This window comes from Vicugna pacos, chromosome 11, assembly GCF_048564905.1.
Source record: "Vicugna pacos chromosome 11, VicPac4, whole genome shotgun sequence".
Lineage (NCBI taxonomy): Eukaryota > Metazoa > Chordata > Mammalia > Artiodactyla > Camelidae > Vicugna > Vicugna pacos.
Genome location: NC_132997.1, coordinates 24,143,445 through 24,165,092, shown reverse-complemented (window position 1 = coordinate 24,165,092; position 21,648 = coordinate 24,143,445). Strand labels below are relative to the sequence as shown.

General features: G+C 45.7%; 1 pseudogene; it reads left to right on the top strand.

Annotated features, from left to right (window-relative positions):
• The first annotated feature begins 1,763 nt into the window (after positions 1–1,763).
• LOC102539570 (zinc finger protein 532 pseudogene) overlaps positions 1,764–21,648 on the top strand; it is a 49,036-nt pseudogene continuing 29,151 nt past the window's right edge.

Sequence of the window (21,648 nt, the reverse complement as noted above, 5' to 3'; positions counted from 1 at the left end):
GAGCAGAGTGATTCACAGTACACAGCTGTGAAGATTTTCATGAACTCAGTAGGTTAGGAGTCATAAAAGGAATTACGTTAGGTCAGGCCTAAAAGAAACAAGATCATAGAAGGTAACAGAAAGACGGTACTGCCCACAACATCACTTACCTGGAGTAGGTCTGATTGCTGTGCATCTGCTTGTATGTGTGCTAGTCACCGGGTCTCATTGTAAGTGGCTCGGAATTGCCCGTCACAGCCTTGGGCCCTTAGAAAAAATTAACGCTTAAATGTGTACTGAAAAAGTCTAATTTTGTCACATGTCAGTTAAGTTTTTTTTTTAGTCTGATGAGAATTTTTCCTAGTCTGAAGATGATTTATATCTGGTAACATTCTATCTCGGCTGTGGACGTGACTTAAGTCTCTACTAGGTAAAATGTCAAGTCCACTTATTATATATTTTTTTCCTTTCTTAAGTAAAATTCAAGTACTAATATTATTGGAATTAGCATCCTGGGTCCAGGTTATGACTTTTTATCGTCAGTTTGATGATATTTCATATAAGAGTTTAATCTATATTGTGCATTATTAGTATTTAGTAAATGTTGGTTAACGATGCTGGGTTTTTGAAGGATTTCTTGATTGAATTATTAATAATATTTGAAGAACTGATGCTTTAAGAAGCTTAATGTTTCCAGAAGGACTTAAAATTTTAAGGAAGAAATTTTTTTTTAAATTTTCTTAATCTGTTCATCAGAAATTTTGCCTTTTCCATGAAAAGTCCTTTCCTAAACATTGTGTAGGGGATATAAAGAGTGGAGTTTGAATTGAGCCTTTCTGAGTGGTGTGATTTTGATAGAAAGATAATAGGTGCAAGTGACAATCTAAGCTATGGAATCCAATCCTGCAAAAGGACTTAGGTGGCAAATTGTGGAGGACTCTGTAGGCAGAAAGGAGTTTGATTTTATGTTTGTGCAATGGAGAAGCATCAGAGTGTTTGAAGAGAGGCAGGCACATGATCAGTTTTGAAATTCTGGGAGCATCTAGATTGACACATGTGGAAATGACAGGAGGAAATTGAGGTGGGGAATCAGCTAGACTCGTGACCTCCTAAAGGTGAAGTGAGGTAGAGGTGTGGAGGATGGAGATGTTAGAGTCAATAATAGGCTCTTGTCAGAGGAGGGGTGGACTTTTCATCATGGCAGGTATGGGATGCAAAGGATGATGAGGTCTTACAGGATAAGAGGCTTAAGAGGTGGGATATGGATTTGGGAGAGATTATGAGACAGGACTTGGTGATGTGGTATGGGGAAGTTTGTTCATTGCAAGGCTTCTAGCTTAGGGACATGGTGGTGCCATTATTAGAGGAGGAATACTGTAGGCAGAGGAGGTTTGTTAAGGAGAATTAGTGAGTTCTGGTTTGGACTTGTTAAGTTTATGATGCCAGTAAGTCCTTTGGGTTGTATCCACAGGTATCCTGGAAATAAGAGGGACATAGAATCTGGAGATGAAAATTTGTGTAAGTGGTATTCTGGTGCATAGGAACACAGATTCTTATTTGAGATCATTGGTTAGGTGAAATTGCATACATATATTCTTTGTGATTATCTTTTTAGTAAACAATCCATATCATTCATAGATTTTCAAAGAGTTCATTATCCCAGGGAATTTAAGAACCAGTGAGACAGAACAGAAAGACCAAATAAGAAGCCTTGGCAAGCAAGTAGTTTTAAGAGGTGGTTAAAGGAAGAGGATGCTTAAGACTGTTGAGATGTATAAGACTCAGGAGAAAAGGGAAATAAATGATATGAAAGAGAGAAGTTGAAGCTGTATTCTTCATCATCTAATTAAGGTAACCATCTATGCTGAATAAATCCAGCTTGAAATATTTTCTGAATATAACTGAGAAGTCGTGGGGTCATCTCCGTAGATCTGATAATTGAAGGTTTGAGAGGGGACAAGTTGAGAAAAAAGTGTGAGCTGAGCTGAAGGAATGCCTGACTTTAGGTGTCCTTAGTGGGCAAGCTACAGAAGAGGAGGAGGAGGTGTGGTCAGAGGCCAGAGACCTGGGAGTCCACATTGTCGGAGGAGCCGGGGACATAGTGGTCACTAGGGATCGGTCCTGAGGACTGTATAGAGCACGGTGTAGCTGGAAGACAAGCTGTTGGATTTGTTGACTTTCAGCACTCCTAAAAAACATAGTTTTAACAAAAATTTTGTCGTGCTCATATTCCTGATGGTTCAGTATCTGGTCCTGTTAATGTTTCTGTGATCACAGCAGGCTGGTAAGAACTACCATTTAGTCAATGTTTTCTGTTATATTTTTACGCATATATTCATTAGTCCTCTTAGCCACACTGCAGGACTGGTTCCTTTCGGTAAGTGGAAGTCTGAGACACAGCGAGGTTACTTAAATTGCCCACAGATACCCAACTAGGAAGTGGTAGAGCATCTGTGTCTGCTTCCTAAGTGATACTCAGCCAGAGTAGAGTTGAGAAAATGCATGCTTTCAGTAGCAGAAAATATCTATCGTCTGCTTTTCCCATGGTTTGCTTTTTAGCCTTTTAAAAACCTTTCATGCAAGATCATTCACTTAGAATTCATTCAGCACCAGTTCTCTGCAAGGACTCACGTGGCACCTGCCCTTCAGTAGCTCTTGTTCCAGACAATGGGGTGCAGTTGGGCGGGAACACAGAAGCCCCTGTAGAGTGCTGTGGGTGACAAAGTCCTGAGTGGCGTGTGGCTGTCCGTGTCCGGCTTCGCAAACCTTCGTGCTGGGTGTTGGTGTCTGACTGGGAGTTGGCCGTGAGACGTGCACTCCGGGTAGAGGAGAGTGCGCACGCCAACCACAGCAGTCTGAACAGGTCACAGCCGGTCAGGAAAAGCAGGAGTTGTCTGAGAAGTGAGGCTGTGGGTGGGTGCCTTGGGGAGAAAGCTGGAGTGGAGACAGCTGGGATGGTTGGCGCCGAGTTCTGAGGGGCTTTGTTTCCTAAGCAGTTGGGACTTGATATGGTAGGGGACGGTCCCTGAAGGATGCCATTTTTCTGCTGGTTCCTCATCCAATTTTGTGTTTCCCGCTTTGTCTCTCTTTGACTTTCTATCCGCTGCACTTGTCTCTTCTGTCTACTTATTTAGGGCTACTCAGTGGGTATGATTTTTATCCAGTCTCCACAGGAATTTTGAAATGTATGTGGGTTTTGTTTTGCTTTTTGTTGTTGCATTGATTGGAAGTGTTATTGGACTCCGGTGTGTATGTGGTGGAGGCAGATGTGCCAAATGACCTGCATGCATTTTGTGCACAGCACATTCCGTCCCTGCACCAGAGGAACATCCTGTTTAGATGCCTGTGGTGTTTCCCTCCAGCCCATCCTAAAGAGGGGCTGGGCCCTAGTCAGGTTCTGCCTTCCTCTGACATTCATCTCCTCCAACAATGTGTCCTTATTACTTTCACCTCTAGCCCTCCCTCCATCCCTCCCTGGGACTTTGCTGGGTATTGGTACCACCTGTTTGAAAGGCAGGACCAGCAGTGGTATAAATCATCTACAGAGTCTCCAGACCAGATTCCTAGTTGTGCCGGTTTAGCTGTTAATTTGACTTTTAATAAAGAAGTCCCTTGTTTGGTTTTTGGAGCTCAAAGATGGGAGGAGACCGTCTTAAATGAGCAACAGAAAATCCAGAGTTTCTGAACAGATTTGAGGGCAAGTAAAATGCAAACAAAATTCATTTTGATATTAGTAACATCCCTAATAATGTGCTTCTGGTGGTTTGCTATAATATATACGCCGTTCTGGTGAATTGAATTTGTATGTTCTCAATTCTCAAGTATTAATAAAAATACTTTAATGAAAAGCATCTTAGTTGAGTTTTCCAGGAACTATGTATAGTTCCTCACCTTGCTCACAGTAATGTACCTACTACATGAAAAACAAATGATTCCCTAAAAAACATCTCAAGTGACCCCATCACACATCCAGGCTGCTTTGCCAACCCACTTGCCTGATCCTGGCATGCTGTTTCTTCCTCTTTGCTTCTCTTTTCTCTTTCATTTCTTGGGGCTCCCATACATTGGCAAGCCAACAGGATAGATGTTCTCCAAGATCTCTCTCAGATGCTCAGTCTTAGGGCAGGCTCTGGGCTCTGAACCCATCCGTGGCTGGTAGGAGCTGGGGGTGGGATGTAGGGGTGAGGTCTGCAGGACTTCACCATGACCAGCTGGCTAACATTAGTTGCAAGCTTGCCTTAGGTGCTGTGGTTGCAAAATCATTTTCATTTCAATACCTTTGAGGTATTATTTTTTTCACTGTACAGATGAGGAAACCAGGCCTCAGGTAACTTGTCCAGGGTTCACAGCCAGTAAATGTATAGCAGAACTGGAATTTGTCTAGCCCTCAAAACCTGTAATTATTATTTTTTTCCCTAAACTACTGTAGACTTTACTCTGTTATGGTGAGTTACCTGGAAATGTGCTTCTTGCATCCTGGATTCCTGAATATGTTGGTACCAGAATATAACATGATGATTGTCACGGCCCACTTGAGACTGTTGTGTAGATGGAAGAGGGAGGAACCAGAAACTTGGAATGGGTGAGGAAAGTAGGGTCAAACCAGCTTCATTTTTATCAGAAGGGTGTTTATCAGTGTTGATCCTTCTCACTTCTCCTACGTACCTCCACCAGTTTCTTGATTTTCATTCACTTAGTAATGTTACTGAGCATGTACCTGACCTGTGTGCTAAGCAGTACGATCGAAGTGGTTTTTTTTTTTTGCTGTTTGCAGTCTAACGGGAAAGTAATCACATTTACTCAATATGATGAATGCAGAGTGCTACCGTTTATACCAATAAAAAGTTGAGCAAAGGTTTGAGTAGTGTGGGAGGGTTTCCTGGAGGAAGTGCTGTTTAAGTCAGAATCTGGAGAATGACTTGCAGTTAGCCGAGTGTAAGATAGGGAAGGGTGCTGAAGCATTTCAGGCACTACGTTTAGCAAACGGGTTGTAGAAATCAGGGAGTTTGCGATTACGATCCAGGCATATTTCTCATGGTGTTGCACAGGCAGGAAGAGCAGTTAAAGCTTCAGGTATGGATGTAAAACTAGATCATAGGAACTAAAATATGATAGGAAGGTAGGAACTGAAAACTAGATCAAGGCATCTACTCCCCACTCTCTGTACATTTACAAAATCTTCTCGCACCCTGCATCTCTGCAAAGCTGGGTTTTTTTTTTGTTGTTGTTGTTTCTTCTTGTTTCAGTTTTACTACATTCCCATGCACTTGGCAGAAGAGAGCTGACCCTATCTTCCCAGAGGTATGTGTCTTCAGAGCACACCAACTCCTGGGGGAGAGAATCTAATGCAGCCTGGTCTAGTGTCCGCCACTGGTCCAGGCAGCTGAGGCCCACGTGGAGTCACCTGATAAGGCTGAACTTCTTTAAGGTGGCAGAGTGAGGTGGGGGTGGTCGTGAGATGTCTGCTTCTGACCTCTGACACTTACCAGGATAGCTCTTGGTGCTGCTTTCCTTACTCTTGTTCTAGGCCGAGGCCTGCTGATGGGGGCTGGTGGTAGGAGAAGAGGGGAGGGCAAAGTCATTTAGGTGGGAGAGGGTCTTTGGGTTGCTTTTCAGGTACATCTGCTTTCCTGTCTCTGGCAGTATGGGGATGGCAGCCAAACTGGATGGCGTTCTTTACAATGTATTTAATATTTGATACATATCTAACATGTGAGTTATGCAGCCTAACAATAAACACCCAAGAACCCACCACCCACTGACTGACTTCACACCAGATTGTCGGAGGCCCATGTTCTAATCTCTCTCTGTGAGTCTGCACAGTAGATCAGGGAAGAGTGTGTGCTCTGGACACCTGTATGTGACCTGAGCTTGTTTTTCTGTGCTATGGAGAGCGGGTAGTGATAGCCATCTCAGGGTTGGGAGGATTGAATGAAACACATAGGTCAGTGCTGACCCCTTGGCCTCGGGTTAGTGCTCTAGTTGTTACTCCCTGGAAATGAACGGGCCTGGTAAGACCAGTGTCCTCCCTCCCCTAAGTCTCTTGGACATCGTCCTGGAGTGTGAAGCAGAGTCTGTGGAAGTGAGACTGTTAGACTTGGGTCACACGGTTGTGTGGTCTAGGGCAACATCCTCTCCTGGTGAGATTTATCAGTTAGAGCATCTTCTCTGCCTGGCCCTGGTCTATGTTCCCACCCACCCTAAGGAATGCTGCAGGTGGTATAGGAGACAGACTAATGAGGAAATAGATTACTGTGTCACTTGGTGAAGACACTGATACGAGATAATTCTGGATAGAACCGCTAACTCCACCTGGGCTTCCCAGTTTCTAATTAATTCAGCAAATGGTGTCAGTATGCATTAGGACACATACTAGTTATTAAGCTACTTCAGTGAATAAAATACCTAGTTCCCAGGAGGCTCATGGACAGTGTATGCCTGGCTTAGAGTGAGCCCGTTCCATAGGTTGCTGTTTGGTTTTGCTTATGGTTCTTTTGCTGTGCAAAATCTTGTAAGTTTAATTAGGTACTATTTGTTTGTTTTTGCTTTTTTTTTTCTATTTCTTGAGTAGACTGCACTAGGAGAACATTACTGAGATAGATGTGAGATAATGTTTTTCCTATGTTTTCTTCTAGGAGGTTTATGGTGTCTTGTCTTATGTTTAAGTCTTTAATCGATTTTGAGTGTATTTTTGTATACGATGTGAGGGAGTATTGTTTCTTCATTGATTAACATTGCTGCTGTTAAGTTTTCCCAAAACCGTTTGCTGAAGGGACTGTCTTTATTCCATTGTGTGTTATTGCCTCCTTTGTCAAAGATTAATTGACCAAAATTTGTGGGTTCATTTCTGGGCTCTATCCTGTTCCATTGGTCCATAGGTCTGTTTATGTACCAATGCCATGCTGTTTTGATGACTGTAGCTCTATAGTATTGTCTGATGTCTGGGAGGATTATTCCTCCAGCCTCATTCTTTTTCTTCAGTAGTGCTATGGCAATTCTAGGTCTTTTGTGATTCCATATAAATTTTATTATGATTTGTTCTAGTTCTGTGAAATATGCCCTGGGTAATTTAATAGAGGTTACATTAAATCTGTATGTTGCCTTGGGCAGAATGACCATTTTAACAATATTGATTCTTCCAATCCAGGAGCATAGGATATCTTTCCATTTTGTTAAGTCTTCTTTAATTTCCTTAATCAGTGTTTTCTAGTTCTCCATGTATAAGTCTTTCACCTCCATGGTTAGATTTCTTCCTAGGTATTTTATTACTTTGGGTGGTGTTTAAAAAGGGACTGTTTCTTTACTTACTTTTCCTGTTGATTCATCATTAGTGTAAATAAGTGCAACTGATTTTTGTACATTAATCTTGTATCCTGCTACGTTGCTGAATTATTTGATTAGTTCTGGTAGTTTTTGTATGAAACTTTTAGATTTTTCTATCTATAGTATCATGCCATCTGCATATAGTGACAATTTTACCTCTTGTTTTCCAATTTGGATCCCTTTTATTTCTTTTTCCTTGCCTGATTACTGTGGCTAGGACTTTCAAGACTATGTTGAATAGGAGTGGTGAGAGTGGGCAACCTTGATGATCCCAGATTTTAGTGGGAAAGTTTTTAGTTTTTCACCATTGAGTACTAAGCCGGCTATAGGTTTGTCATAAATAGTTTTTATTATGTTCATATATGTTCCCTCTATATCCACTGTGGTGAGAGTTTTTATCATAAATGGGTGTTGAATTTTATCAAATGCTTATCCTGCATCTATTGAGATGATCATGTGTTTTTTGTCCTTTCTCTTGTTGATGTGGTGTAATATATTGATTGATTTGCTTATGTTGAACCGTCCTTGTGTTCCTGGGATGAGTCCAACTTGATCATGGTTTGTGAACTTTTTTATGCACTGCTGAATAATGTTTGCTAATATTTTGTTGAGGATTTTTGCATCTATTTTAATCAGTGATACTGGCCTATAATTCTCTTTCTTGGTAGTGTCTTTGCCTGGTTTTGGTGTCAGGGTGATGGGGGCTTCATAGAACGAGTTTGGGAGTACTCTTTTTCAGTCTTCTGGAAGATTTTGAGAAGGACTGGTATGAGTTCTTCTTTGTATGGTTGGTGGAATTCCCCAGTGAAGCCATCTGGTCTTTGATTTTTATTTGTAGGGAGGTTTTTTATTGCCAATTCAATTTCATTTCTAGTGATAAGTTTGTTCAAGTGGTCAGTTTCTTGATTCAGTCTTGATGGACTGTATATTTCCAGAAAATTGTCCATTTCATCTAGGTTATTCATTTTGTTTCTATGTAGTTGTTCATAGTGTCCTTGTATGATATTTTGTATTTCTACGATATTGGTGGTCCTGGATTTTTGTTTGTAGGAAGTTTTAAAATTTACTGATTTAGTAAATCTCCTTGCTAGTTTTCAGTCTGCGTTGGAGCTCGCTGGGCTTCCTGTAACTGGGTGTCTGTTTCCTTTCCCAGGTTAGGAAAAGTTTTCAGACCTTGTTTATTCAAATATGTTCTCTGCCCCCTTTTCTCTTCTTCTGGAGCTTCTATAATGAGAATGTTATTGTGCTTGATGTTGTGCCATTAATCTTCTAAGCTGCCTTCACTTTTTTTTTTCCTTCCTGTCCATTTTTGCTTCTATGTTTGAGGGAGTTCCCCTCACCTGTCCTTGAGTTCACTGATTTTTTTTTTGTGCTTCTTCTGGTGTATTTTTAAGTTCAATTATTGTATTCTTTAGTTCTGTGACTTCTGTTAGGAACTTTCTTTTATTTTCTAACTCTTTGTTGAAGCTCTCACTGTGTTCATCCATTATTCTTGTGAGTTCACTGGGCTTTTCTTATGAGTGTACTTTGAATTTTTCAGCAGGTAAATTACTTTTCTTCATTTCATTAATTTTTTTTTCCTGGGGTTTTATCTTGTTCTTTCATTTCAAACATTGTCCATAGTCTTCTGTTTCTTCATTTTACTTGACTCTCTGTGTTGGTTTCTATGCATTAAGTAAAACAGCCACCTCTCCCAGTCTTGAAGAGTTATGTGGGAGAAGAACTTTGTCAATTAACCCTGCCTACTCTTGATTGTCAATGAAACTGATTATCCAAGCAGCTTGTTTTATTTTAACAGCTCCTAGCAGTTGAGAGTGTGCCAAGACCATTCAGTATCCCAAAGGGGAGACTCTCAGTCAACACCAAGATTCAGGCTGATTGGAATCCAAACCGCCCAGTAACAACTTTTAAAGAATACAAATATACTGAGGCTTGGGACTGCAAATATAGGCCCTGCTGGCCCCTAGAGCTAGGAATTCTGGAGGTGTCCCCTGGAGAACAGTCACAGAGAACAGGGCTTCAGATAAGTATACAAGATCCTTTCTGGGAAATGTCAGTGAGCTGTATGTAACAAGGCAGACTGAGAGTGTAATGATGGCACCCGTAGCCTACCTTCCCTGAGAGCACCTCAGTTGCCTCCTGATGTGTGCCAAACCTGAAGCCTGCCTCCAAGTCGAAAGCTCTAAGACTAGAAAGGAGGCCTTTTTTCACATAAAGGCTGGGGTTGTGTCTCAGTGCCCTGAAAGTCGTAGCCTGCCAAGAACTGTCTCTGCAACTGTTACAGTCCCATTGGACTGAGACATGCAATCGGTCCTGGCCTCCAGAGGTAGGTGATCAAGGAGCATCCCCTGAGTGGAAGCCACAAAACCTGGGTCACCAGTGTGTAGACATTCCCTGCTTGGAGATACTGGCTCTCTGAAGCCTATCAGAGGGAGAGTGTGAAGATGGCTGGAGTGAAGCAGTGGGAGGGTGCAAAGATGACACCTTCTGAATAAAGGGGAGTGGAAGAAATGGAAAAGATGAAGTAAGAAATATACCAAGACAGAGGGAGAGCGGGGAAGATGGCACATGCTGGCTGGAGCATACAGCTGGCACCCAAAGGGAAGGGAAAAAAGAGATGGTACCTGCCAGTTTTATTAAGGCAGAGGGAGAGCAGTAGGATGGTACCCATCAACCTCTGTCCCTGGGGAGGTGCCCAGCAGCCCCTGCCCCTCAGACCAATGCTTTAAATTTTGGAAATGAGTCTCTTTCACATAAAGTGTGTGTGCTTTTCAAAGAGCCACTTCTGCACTTGGCCCTGGACCAAAAGCACAGGCCTTTTAAGAGTGGTTCCTGAATTCGCCACAGCCCAGTGGGTCTCACAGTCATGTGTCCTTGAGGGTCTTCCAAGTCAGATGCTTTGGAGGTTTCTCTCTGTTATCAGTCTTCAAAGTTTGAGTCCCCAGTGTGGGGGTACAAACCGTTCACACCTCAGCTAGAAGTTCCATGTTCTGAGTTCCCTCCTGAGTGTGTCTGTGCACACCAGGGGTGTGGTTTCTGGTGAAACTGTGTCTCAGCCTTTCCCACCTGGTTTGATGTGGTTTCCCTCTTGTTTGCCTGATGTGAAGGGGTTGCTCCACCATTTCTTAGGCTTTTCCAGAGGAAATTGTTCCACATGTAGCTGTAGATTTGTTGTGTTTTTGGAAGGTGGTGAGTTCACCTTGTTTCCATGGCACCACATTGAACTGAAACCTATTGTATATGTTTTAAACTTTGGTTTTCAATTGCTCAGGTCACTACTAGTATATGGAAGTATGATTAATGCTGTGTATTCATGTTTATGTATGGATCTTATATTCTGGGATCTTGCTAAAGCTATTTATTATAATATATTATGAGTTTTCTTATAGATTCCTTGGAGTTTTGTCCATAGACAATGATGTCATCTGTAAATAATGACAATTATATTTCTTCTTTTCTAGTCGATATGCCTTTATTTCCTTTCTTGCCGCACTGCACTAACTAGAACCTGTAGAAAGTTGCAAACTGACAGAAGACAGCAGACATTCTAACGTTTTTGAACTTCGGAAAAGCGTTCATTCTTTCACCATTATGATGTGAGACGTGAGTGTTTTGCAGATGTTCTTTGTTAGGTTGAGGTAGTACCCTTCTATTCCTAGTTTCTGAGCATTTTTAATATGAATGGGTGTTGAATTTTGTTTAATGTTTTTCTGTATTGATGTGACTACATGGGTTCTCTTCTTTAGACTCTTCATAGGTTAGATTACAGTGTTGATTTTTGGCTATTGAACCAGGCTTGCATTGCTGGAATAAATTCCACTTGATTATAATCTATTCATGTGGATGCTTATCGTAGGTATTCTCGTGGATTTCTTGCTGTAGGCTAAATTACAGTTCCCCAAAGAGGTCCATGTCTAATCACTTCTATAACAATGTGTGATTGTTACCTTGTTTGCAAAAAGGATTTTGCAGAAGTAACTAAGTTAAAAATTTTGAGTTTATCATACATTTTCTGGGTTTACTTAATATAAAAGGAGGTACACAGGAACTGAGAGAGACCATGAGACGATAGAAGCAGAGACTAATGTGATGCACTTTGAAGGTGGAAGAAGGGACCAACTGCAAGGATGACAGGCATCCTCTGGAGGCCAGAAAGGGAAAGGGAACAGTCTCCTGTGAGGCCTCAAAAGCAATCAGCCCTGCTGACACCTTGACTGACATCAGACTACTGGCCTGCAAAACATTACTATAATAAATTTGAGATATTTTAAGCTAGTAAATAGTAATTTGTAATTTAATGATACAGTTTGTAATTTGTAATACTTTATAATAATTTGTCATAACAGCCAGAGAAAATGAACACAACTTGTATTTTGTTGAGAATTTGTGTAGGTGTGTATCCATATTCCTGGGAGTATTTGTCAGAAATTTTTATTTTTGAGCTGTCATTATCAGGGTTTAGTGTTATGTTATGCTGGTCTCATAAAATAAGTTGGGACATAATCGCTTTGCTTCTACTTGGTGGAACAGGTTTTGTGGAATTCATATTATTCTTTTGAAACATTTGGTGGAAATCGCCAGTGAATACATGGATCAGGAGATTTCTTTTTTGGATGGACTCTACTATGAATTGAATGACTTCAAGAGTTTTAATATGTATTAGGTCATCTAGTTCATCAGAGTTAAGTTTTGGTAGTTTGTGGTTTTCAAGGAATTTTCCCATTTCATGTCTCTTTTCCCTGTGTGTGTGTGTGCATGTGTGTGTGCACGCGCGCGCGCGTGTGTGTGTGTGTGTGTATATATGTATATATAGAAGTGTAGTTGGTTTACAATTTTGTGTTGATTTCTAGTGTACAGTGTAATGCTTTAGTCATATCCCATGAATATACATACATTTACTTTCATATTCAATTTCATTAAATGTTACTGCAAGATGTTGAATATAGTTCCCTGTGCTATACAGTATAAACGTGTTGTTTATCTATTTTATATATTGTAGTTAGTATCTGCAAATCTCAAACTCTCAATTTACCCATTCCCTCTCCATTCCCCTATGATAACCATAAATTTGTTTTCTCTGTCTGTGAGTCTGTTTCTGTTTTGCAGATAAGTCCATTTGTGTCTTCTCCTTTAGATTCCACATTTAAGTGATATCATGTGGTATTTATATTTCATTTTCTGGCTAGCTTCACTTAGAATGACCATCTCCAAGTCTACCTATGTGTTGCAAATGGCATTATTTTATTCTTGTTTATGGTTGAGTCATATTCCATTGTGTAAATATACCACAACTTATTTATCCAGTCATCTGTCGTTGGACATCTAGGTTGTTTCTATGTCTTGGCTATTGTAAGTAGTGCTGCTGTGAACATTGGGGTGCATGTGTCTTTTCCAGTTAGAGTTTTTTCTGGATGTATGAACAAGAATGGAATTGCTGGATCATAGGGTAAATCTTTTTAGTTGTTTGAGGAATCTCCATAATGTTTTCCGTAATGGCTGCACCAAACTGCATCCCCACCAACAGTTAGTGGGGTTCCCTTATAGGAGGAACTGTTTTATATGCAAATACAAATTTGTGTTGCCACCAGTCGACACACAGGTCCAGCCAGCCGTGGGTGGGAAGGGAAGGAATAGTAATTGTGGGGCACCTCTGCAGACTCGTTAGCCCCTAAGGCCACAGCAAGATGAGTCCTCCTCCCTCACCTGGACAAGATGCTCCGCACAGAAATCCCACAAATCCCACAATGACACTGACTGTCATTCCCCTTTTACACACCTTTAACAGGCACCCCGTGAACTTCCTCTCAGACCATTCCCCTTGTGTCCTTGGGATTAACATGAAGCTGACTCCACCACTCCCCTCATTGCAATAATCCCAGGAGGCTCCCTCTACAATGGTGCAGAGAGGCAAAAAGCCTTGTCTCTCAGGCCAAGACTTCCTCTCTGTTCAGGACACCCTGGCCTATCATCTGGCTGCCTCAGGGAAGCAGACTGAAGCTCCCCAAAGACAAGTGCTGTCTCTTGGCTCCATTCTAGAAAGCTGGGTAGTGTTCAGAGGGCTGAAAGGCATGAAAATAGCTCTCAATCTCTAGTTTGCTCAGGGGTGCAGATGATGATGGGATGCCCCACAGGCCTGTGGCCAATCAGGCTCGAGGGAAAATAACAATGCAAGGGTCCCTCAGGAAAGTGGAAGCTGCAGACTCCCAGGACCAGTCTGAGGACCCTATGTCAATGTGGAGGAAGATCTAGTCAGCCCCCTGTGGATCCATAGCTCCAGGGACCTCCTCAGCCTCCTTCTCTGGACCCCACTCTGTAAAGCAGCACAGACATGAATAAGACTGCAGTGATCTGAGATCATTTCCAAACAAAACTGTCATCATTCACATTTTACATACATCACCCCAAAGTGCTGCTCCCACCCACAGCCATCCAGATCCACCCCCCAGCCTAACTCCCCTCCACCCTACACCACCCTGGCCCTGATGATCTGACCCTCCTTCCCTGTCCTTCCTCCCTGACCCCACATCAGCTGGGGTCAGCACTGAATGAGGAGGAGTCCCTAAGGTCCCCTGGGGTCCCCCTGGGGGCTGGCAATGGAGGACTGGCCTGTTGTTCCCTACTGAGTGCAGTGCCTCTTTCTCCTCCTCCTTCCTGCGACAAATAGGTCACACCTCTTTTTTTGCAGTGAGGGGTGAGTCAGCCCTAGAGTCAAAGCTGGCCTCCCAGAGATCCCAAGGTCAGGCCTGGCAGGGACAGCTTCCCAACAGACACTGGGCCTCCACTAGAGGCCGCTTCCTCGACTTGACAGCTGGTGGAGGTGCTGGGCTGAGGCCAGTTCTCTGAGAGAAGGGGGCCTGGGGAGCCCCCCACCTCCAGGGCAGACAAATCTCAAGGGCCCTGGGGCAGAGCTCTGAGGTTCTAGATTGTTTTTGCAGAAGAGGCAACTTCTCACGCAGGTAACATTTCAGATTATCCTGGTTTTAAGCACACTGCACACTCTAAATGGTCCCCAGTTTCCAGACTGTAGAACGAGGAGAAAGAGGCCCCTGCCCTGCAGACAGGAGGTGCTCCTGTCTAGGGAGGATACGCTGTGTGATTTCCTTCCTCCTCACTGGCCTGTGGGGCGTGGCTCCAACAAATGGAAGCCTCTTCAGCTGGGCTGCCAGACATGGGTCCCTGCACTGTGCCACTGGCGTTGCCAAGTCCAAACTCACTCTGCTAGCCACACGACAGGCCAATAAATTGGGAGATGGGATGTTGGGGCAAGGAATAGCGACTTTATTTGAAAGCCAGCTGATTGAGAGGATGGCCGAACAATGTCTTGGAGAACCATCATGCTCTAGTCAGATTACAAGTTCCTTTTACACACACACACACACACACACACACACACACAAAACAAACAAGGGAGGGGGTATGGTTGGTTGTTGCAAACTTCTTGTTGCAGGCATTCTTTGTTCTTGCAGCCATCCACGTGGGCCAGGTGATGGTGTCCCTGTAAATTTCCAACAAAAACAAAGTTTTTCTCTATTTTACAACTTGCTGTCTCCACGTAAGTGCAGAAGGGCTAACATCCTTAAAGGTCAGAGCCCCAAGATAGGCTCTCCTGTCTATTTCAGGCTAAAGGCAACATTGTTGACAGCCTAGATAGCAGGGCACAGTGGTTAAAACTAAAGGAACAGATCCAACATAGATTCAGATTTGTTCTCCTCTGTTACATTGGCAATGAAGTAGAAAGAGTACTTGCGGAGGCGGGGTGTGGCCAGGGGGTTGGGCCTACCAGTGGGTCCTGCCTTGGAGGCTGCAGCAAGGCGAGTGCCTGGAGGACACCTTCAGTTAGTTTCACTTGCCCAGCCCCCAAGGTGGAGAAAATCAAAGCTAAATAGAATAGAAGCCTCAAATAATGGAATGAGGAATGATGGCTGCAGACGATTGCTGGTCTGGGAAATTGAAAAGTAAAAACCCATGAGGGTAACTAGAGTAAAAATAAAGTAAAAAGTACAGTAATACAAAGAAAATGAAATCAAATAAACATATGCTGAGAAACAGTAAAAATGAGATGAAAGAGTTTGGGAAGAAGGGGTAAGGAAGTCAAGTAGAGATGGACTATTAATGTACAACAGAAGACCAAAGGCAGTGACTGAGGGAAAGCATGAAATAAGGAATAAATGCATGCTTTTGTTGTTGTTGTTGTTGTTGGTTTGTCTTTTTTTCTTTTAAAGAAAATCCCAGTGGGTTGAGAGAGGAAAATAGCAGTGGGATTTTCTGAGCTCAGATTCTGGCAGATGCGGGTTCTTTGGAGCCACTGGGTAGACCTCAGCTTGGAACTGAAGATACAGGGCATAGAGCTTGGCTCTTTCTAAGATGCTGACCCTGCCCTGGGGGAGGTTGATCCCAGTACTGGGGTTGGCTTCCTCCTTGTGTTCTCAGGGGAACTGGTCTTCTGTGCCAAAGCCTGCAGAGAATCTCCCAAGCTGGGTCTTGCTCTCTCTTGCAAGTGGTCACCTTCATGCAGGTCTGGGCTGAACTAGCTTAGAAATCCTGGGTCAGGGCTCTATGCTGGGGAGGGAGGGAGGAAGGCAGTCTTTCATGGTACAGTATCTTGTCTGGTTTGGGGGCTTGCTTAAAGGAGCAAGATTGGGGTGGGGGTTCTATGTGCAGCAGATAGTACCCCAGGGAATATGCCAGGGCTGCAGGCTCCTGGGAAGGTCAGGATTCCAGCTGGTGCTCCCTCAGTCCAGTTATTGGCTGAGATGAGAAATGTGATGACAGAGAAAGGAGAGGTCTGCTTTATGGGATGACAAAACTTTAAGTGATGATGATTGTGGTTTCCTAGCGGGCCACCATGTTTTCTTTTCCTTGACATTTCATCTGCAGGTTTGGTGGCAAACTACAGGCTTGTAGTAGTGTTCCTGTTAAGATTCCTGATGGGCTCAGGGTATCGCTTTGCACCTCCTTTCCCAAGTGGGAAATGGGAATACCATCTTCTAGTAAGATGTAGGTCCTGAGCCCAGTGCCTACCTATGGTAAATATTGAATAACTATAGCTATAGTTGGTATAGATGAAGATCTTTTTAGAAAAAATGATCACTTGTTTTGGCTAAACAATGTTCAAATGAAGGATTTATTGACCCACTTTTAATTTCTGTGAATATATCTTTGTGTAGTGAGGAGCAAAGCAAGAGGATTGAGTCCTGGGTCTACCGGCAACTCACCAGGTGCCTTCAGCAAGTTACTCCTCTTGGCCTCAGTTTTCCCCTCTGTGAAATGGATTTACATCATATGACTCAGAGATTGCTAATCTCTCTTCTCCAGCCAGGTTATTAGAGTTGGGGTGAACTTGTTCATCAAGGAGAGTTGCTGCCCCAGGACTCTGGTTTGGGGGAGACAGCTTTTGCAGTCTCAGAGGTTGTCAGGTCTTAAAGGGACTGGGCTGGCCAGGATCAATAAGTAACTAAGGATTTGATGAGCCTGATAAAGCCCCAGTAATAGCCAATATCCTTAGAAACTGGTAATCCCAACTTCAGGTGGCAGACAGGATTCACAGAGTCTTGCATAGAGGTAGGGGGCATAGTGCCCCAGTCATCTCTGGGCTGGCCTCCCAGCTCAAGGAGAAATGGGACCTGGGCAGAGTGCCCCTCCTGGTTAGTGAAGGGCTCACCAGGCCATTCCAGTCCAGCAGGGAAAACTGGCTTGGCTTGGGAGTGCAGGAGGATGAGCATTAGGAGCTGAGCATCTTGGGATGGGGAAGGACCCCACATTGTGAGAGGTGGAGAGGACGAAGATACTCTGGCCGAGAACTTCCAGGGGAAAGCCAGCCTGAGTCATAGCCCTCAGGCTTCAAACTAGAGGGACCTCATCATCCAAACTACAAACTGACAGAAGCCTCCTCAAAACTGTGTGCTTGTCAGTTGACGTCTTAGTATTTGGAAGGGGGTCTTGAGATTGGTCTCACTGCAATCATGCTACCTCTGCCTAGCATAATATCAAGAAAAACTTCTAACTGGGTTAGAATTATCACATGCTTACTTTACTGCCATACTGCAGGGGTCCAAACAAGTGTGTTTGCAGAATTCCTGACCCTGTGGCTCTTGATCTCAAGTTTGAGCCCCTAGAGGGTGAATATACTACCATGCTTCTGAGGTGGAGACAGTCCCCATAGGAACCAAACTGTTAGATAATAAAATCCATCCTTTATTTATTTTTCTTCTGTCTGCAGCTGTTGAGCCAGTGCACAGTAGAATTTCCACAGAATGAGAAGGGAGACATGGAGAGTTTGCAGAGCCTGAGTGGGGCATGTTTTACAATTCAAGGCCAAGATGGATTTCTTGAGGAAGTGCCTTTGTGTGAGCATTGCACTCAGCTGGACAGCTCGGCCTTCTGCATTCCTGGTCAGTTTTCTGTTTCTGCCCAGTGGCTCTTCATCCTGAAGATCACCTTGCCAGTCCATGTGGCTCCCTACTGTTTCTTCAAACCAGCTTCTCCTCTCCCCTAGGCTGCCCCTGCCCAACTGAGTCAGTCCCATTAGCTACTGCAAGGGCTGCCTCACTGGGGACACTCACACACACACACACACACACAGTCTGTCACTCACATTAAATTCTTTCTCTTCTTGCTTTGGCTGGCTAACCAGCATTCAGTGCCTGAAAGCCTCCCTTCCTTCTCCCTTGGTAACCCTCACTCAGCCTTTAGAGCTGTCACCTCTTCCAGGCAGCCATCCTCTGGCTCTTCCTCCCAGGCTAGATCACAGCCCAGGACGTGCCTGTGTATACCTGGCACTTGTGGTCCTTGCCACATCTTTTAATAATCTGTTTAACTGTCTGCCTCTCCTGTGAGTGGGGAGTTCTAGGAAAGCATCTCTGAATCTCTCATACCCAGCACCTGATCCTGATCAGGTAGAGGCTTTGGGGCCAGGCCAACAACGGGGCTAAGGGGTGCTTCTGGGCTCCCAGGGGTGGACTCCTGTAGGAGGCTCTATCAGGTGCTCCCAGATCAAACTTCCATGGAATCTTGGTCTGGGAACACTCAGCTGTCTCCCCCAAATCTTGGGTGTGCCATGTGGAGCCCAGTCTGTCTGAAACTTGGTGGGGGGTGGGGCGGTGGGGAATGGTGGCTACCCTTCAGGCTTGCCACCTCCTCCCAGGCTGGGGCCCAAATAGCTTACCTCTACGTCTGGTGGTGGTGCCTGGCCAGAAGCATTCACCTCCGGTGTAGAGAGCCCCGCTCTCCACTGGCTCAGAGAAAGGAACTGCCAACCCCAGCTCATGTGTCAAAGGCTCCGTGCAGGGTTGGAGTCTGAGCAGGCCAGCCCCTTGGAAAGCTCCTCACCTCCAGGCGCTGAGGTGAGGGATGCGCTGGTTTCTCACCATGAATTGGGCTTCAGAGTCCGAGCATCCTGCCTGACTTGCTGCTGAGCCCTGAATTGTGGGGCGGTGGATGGGCATCCACCAAGGTCCCTAGGACGATCTAGGGTCCAGCCCATGGCCACAGCTCTGCTCCAGACATTTGGCCATGGCGTGTCCCCTTACATCCCGGTGCCTGGCTGAGCATCCCTCCCCATCTTTCTCCTGGCTATCCTTGTCCTGGCTCCATGAGGGTCTTTCTGCCCAGAGCGAGGGTCGTGGAGTGAGGCAGTTAGTGGCTGAGGTCAGCAGGCACCAGGGGTTCCAGGAACCTCAGAGGGCAGTGCGAGTCCTACCCTTATTCATCTTCACGTCATTGGTGAACAAGGGGCACGAGGCCCCGGGCTACCAAGTCTCTGTGTTACGGAAATGATAGGCCAGCCAAGAAACAAACACCAGTCGGAGAGTTGGAGTACTCAGATTTATTAAACCGGCGGGCTTGGAAGGGCTTCTGCTCCGAAGCTCTGAGCACCTCCAGAATGTATGCATAAGGTTTTATAGGGTTAATTATAAGCTTGGGGTATTCCACCAGTAGGCATGGAACAGCTTTAGCAGCATCCTTATCACAAAAGCAGAGGCAGGGAGGCAGCAAACTGACATTCCAAGGCCAGATATGTCTCTCTGAAAATTTAGCTGGCTATCGAAAAATACATGAGCAGGGAATCAGCATACCGAAACTTATTAACTTAGATTTATGAGTGAACCCAGCAGAACTCAGATCAGTAATCAGACACTTGTTAAACCTAGATTTACGAGTTCGGCCCAGCTCGGCTTTTCCTTCACATCTTCACACTGCAGCCCTGGCGGTTCCCCCCACCATCCTGGCCTCTGAAAGTCCCTCTGGCTGGGAGCAGGGAGCATCCTGCGCCCTCTCTGAGCTGCAAGCGAAGAGCAGCGCAGGGCAAGGCTGAGACTGTGTGGTCACCTGGACAAGAGGAGGGTGGAGGGGGGCAGGGAGGGGGTCTTCTTCTGCAGTTCACTCCTCACGGGGGCCCAGACACACTGTGAGCCACAAGCTGCTGTGTGGTCCTGGCTGTCACTGCCACTGCCTCCGCTGCCTCTGAAGCCTCACGAGCCACGGGAAGCACTACCAATGCCACCGCTGTGCCAGCCTGGGCTTGAGCTGTCGCATCACCGCAGTCACCACCAGATTTGGAGCAGCGGCCTGACCGCGATGGGCTGGGCTGGGCTGGGCTGGGCTGGGACAGGCAGGCCTGGGAAGATGCAGCATGCTCAGCTCACCAGGACTGGACCCGGACTGGTGCCTCCTAGCTTCACGCTGCCCTCAGCCTTGCTCTGCCCACAGATGAACCGCACACCAGGGGACATGGAAGCATTGACTCTGTGACTTCTCCGCTGGATTTGCCAATGCGTTTCGGTGTAGGCCAACTCCAGCATCCACATCGGTAGGTGCAGTGGGCTGCGGGACCGAGGCTGAGCAGGGGGACCCCAGCCATGCAGTGTCCAGACTTGGCTGTTCCCTGAGCTGAGGGCTTGGTGGGTGCTGCTACCAAGAAATGCCAGGCTGTGCCACCCCGTGGGGGAGATGTGCATGGGCAGCCCCTTGCTCCCGAGGGCTCCCGCTGCTTCCTGAGTTTCCAGTACCCCCGTGGGGCCTTGTGGCCTCTGTGGACACTTAGGGACTTGGCTTTGGGGAACCCCGGGCTAGAGGCACATCTATACCCTGGCTGGGCCTCAGGTGGGGTAGCACGAGCCTTTATTCTCAGCTCAGAGCAGTGGGAGTTGGGTCAGATAGGGCCCTGGTCTCACCAATTTGGCAGGGCAGGATCAAAAAGGCCCAACATGAACTGTGGGTGAATGTGGGTGGGTGGGTGTTGTCAGCGTGTGTGGCTGTGTATGGGCCTGGCGCCATGTTGATGTCACTGTAAGAGAGCATTGGGGTGTGTGGGGCCATTGTAGCTTGTGTTGGTGTGTACATGACTGTCTCTCAGCTTGTTAGAATAGACACAGTGTTTGCCTGTTTCCCTGGTATGTGTCTGTATCTCCCAGTGTGGATGTGGGTGTGGATGTGTATGTGATTGTGGTGATGGTAACCCAATCCTGGACAGCCCCAGAGTTTCTCAAGGCCCAAGTTTGGGTGCTGGCAGATGGTCTGGGGGGTGAGAGCCAGGGGAGAAGCCTGGGCAGTAGTGTATTGGGGGAGTGTGTGTGCAAGATGAGCAGGATGAGACCAATGGAGGTAAAACCAGGAGAGAAAAGATGAGACAGAGAGGAGGAGGGGGCCTGTGGATGGGGAGTGTGTGGGAGTTGATAGCAGCATGGGGAAATCCCAGAAAGTTGGGCAGGTTTGGGGGACTGACAGGGGTTGCTTTTTGGGAGTTGGGAAAGACCAGGGAGCCTAGAGAAACTGGGAGTTGGGAGGGGTGAGAACTGAGGAATGATGGGCCAGGCCAGGCAGAGACCCGGGCCAAGCCTGCTTCCCAGTGGTGGGTGGTGATGTCTGTGGAGCTTGGGTCTGGAGGTCAGCATTGCAGCTCTGGGTATAGCATGGAAGGGGACCTCCCTCCTCCTGCCCAGCCCCCAGCTCAGGGGAATCACTGGGGCCAACCCTGGGACTGTGATGACCCTCAGATCCTGGAGAGGAGGGAGGACTCCAGATCTGTCTGGGCTGCAGAGCCAGGCTCTGGCGAGTCTGACTGATCTCAGGTGTAAGTGCACAGACTTAGCCATGGCAAGAATGCAAAGGTCCAGCTCAAGGCCACCCTGGAGGAGCTGTTCACGGTTTAAGAATGGCCCCTTCTGGGCTCAGCCTTCCTGTGTCAGGAGGCAAGGAGTCTAGGAACTTTCTCCAATTCCCCCTTCCAGAGACCCCCAATGTACTTGGAAGAAGAAAAAGCGGGGAAGGATGGAGAACAGGAGGCAGAGCCCAGACAGCCAGGCTGGGACTGAGCTGCCTGTCATCAGTCACCCAAAGCCCCTGCAT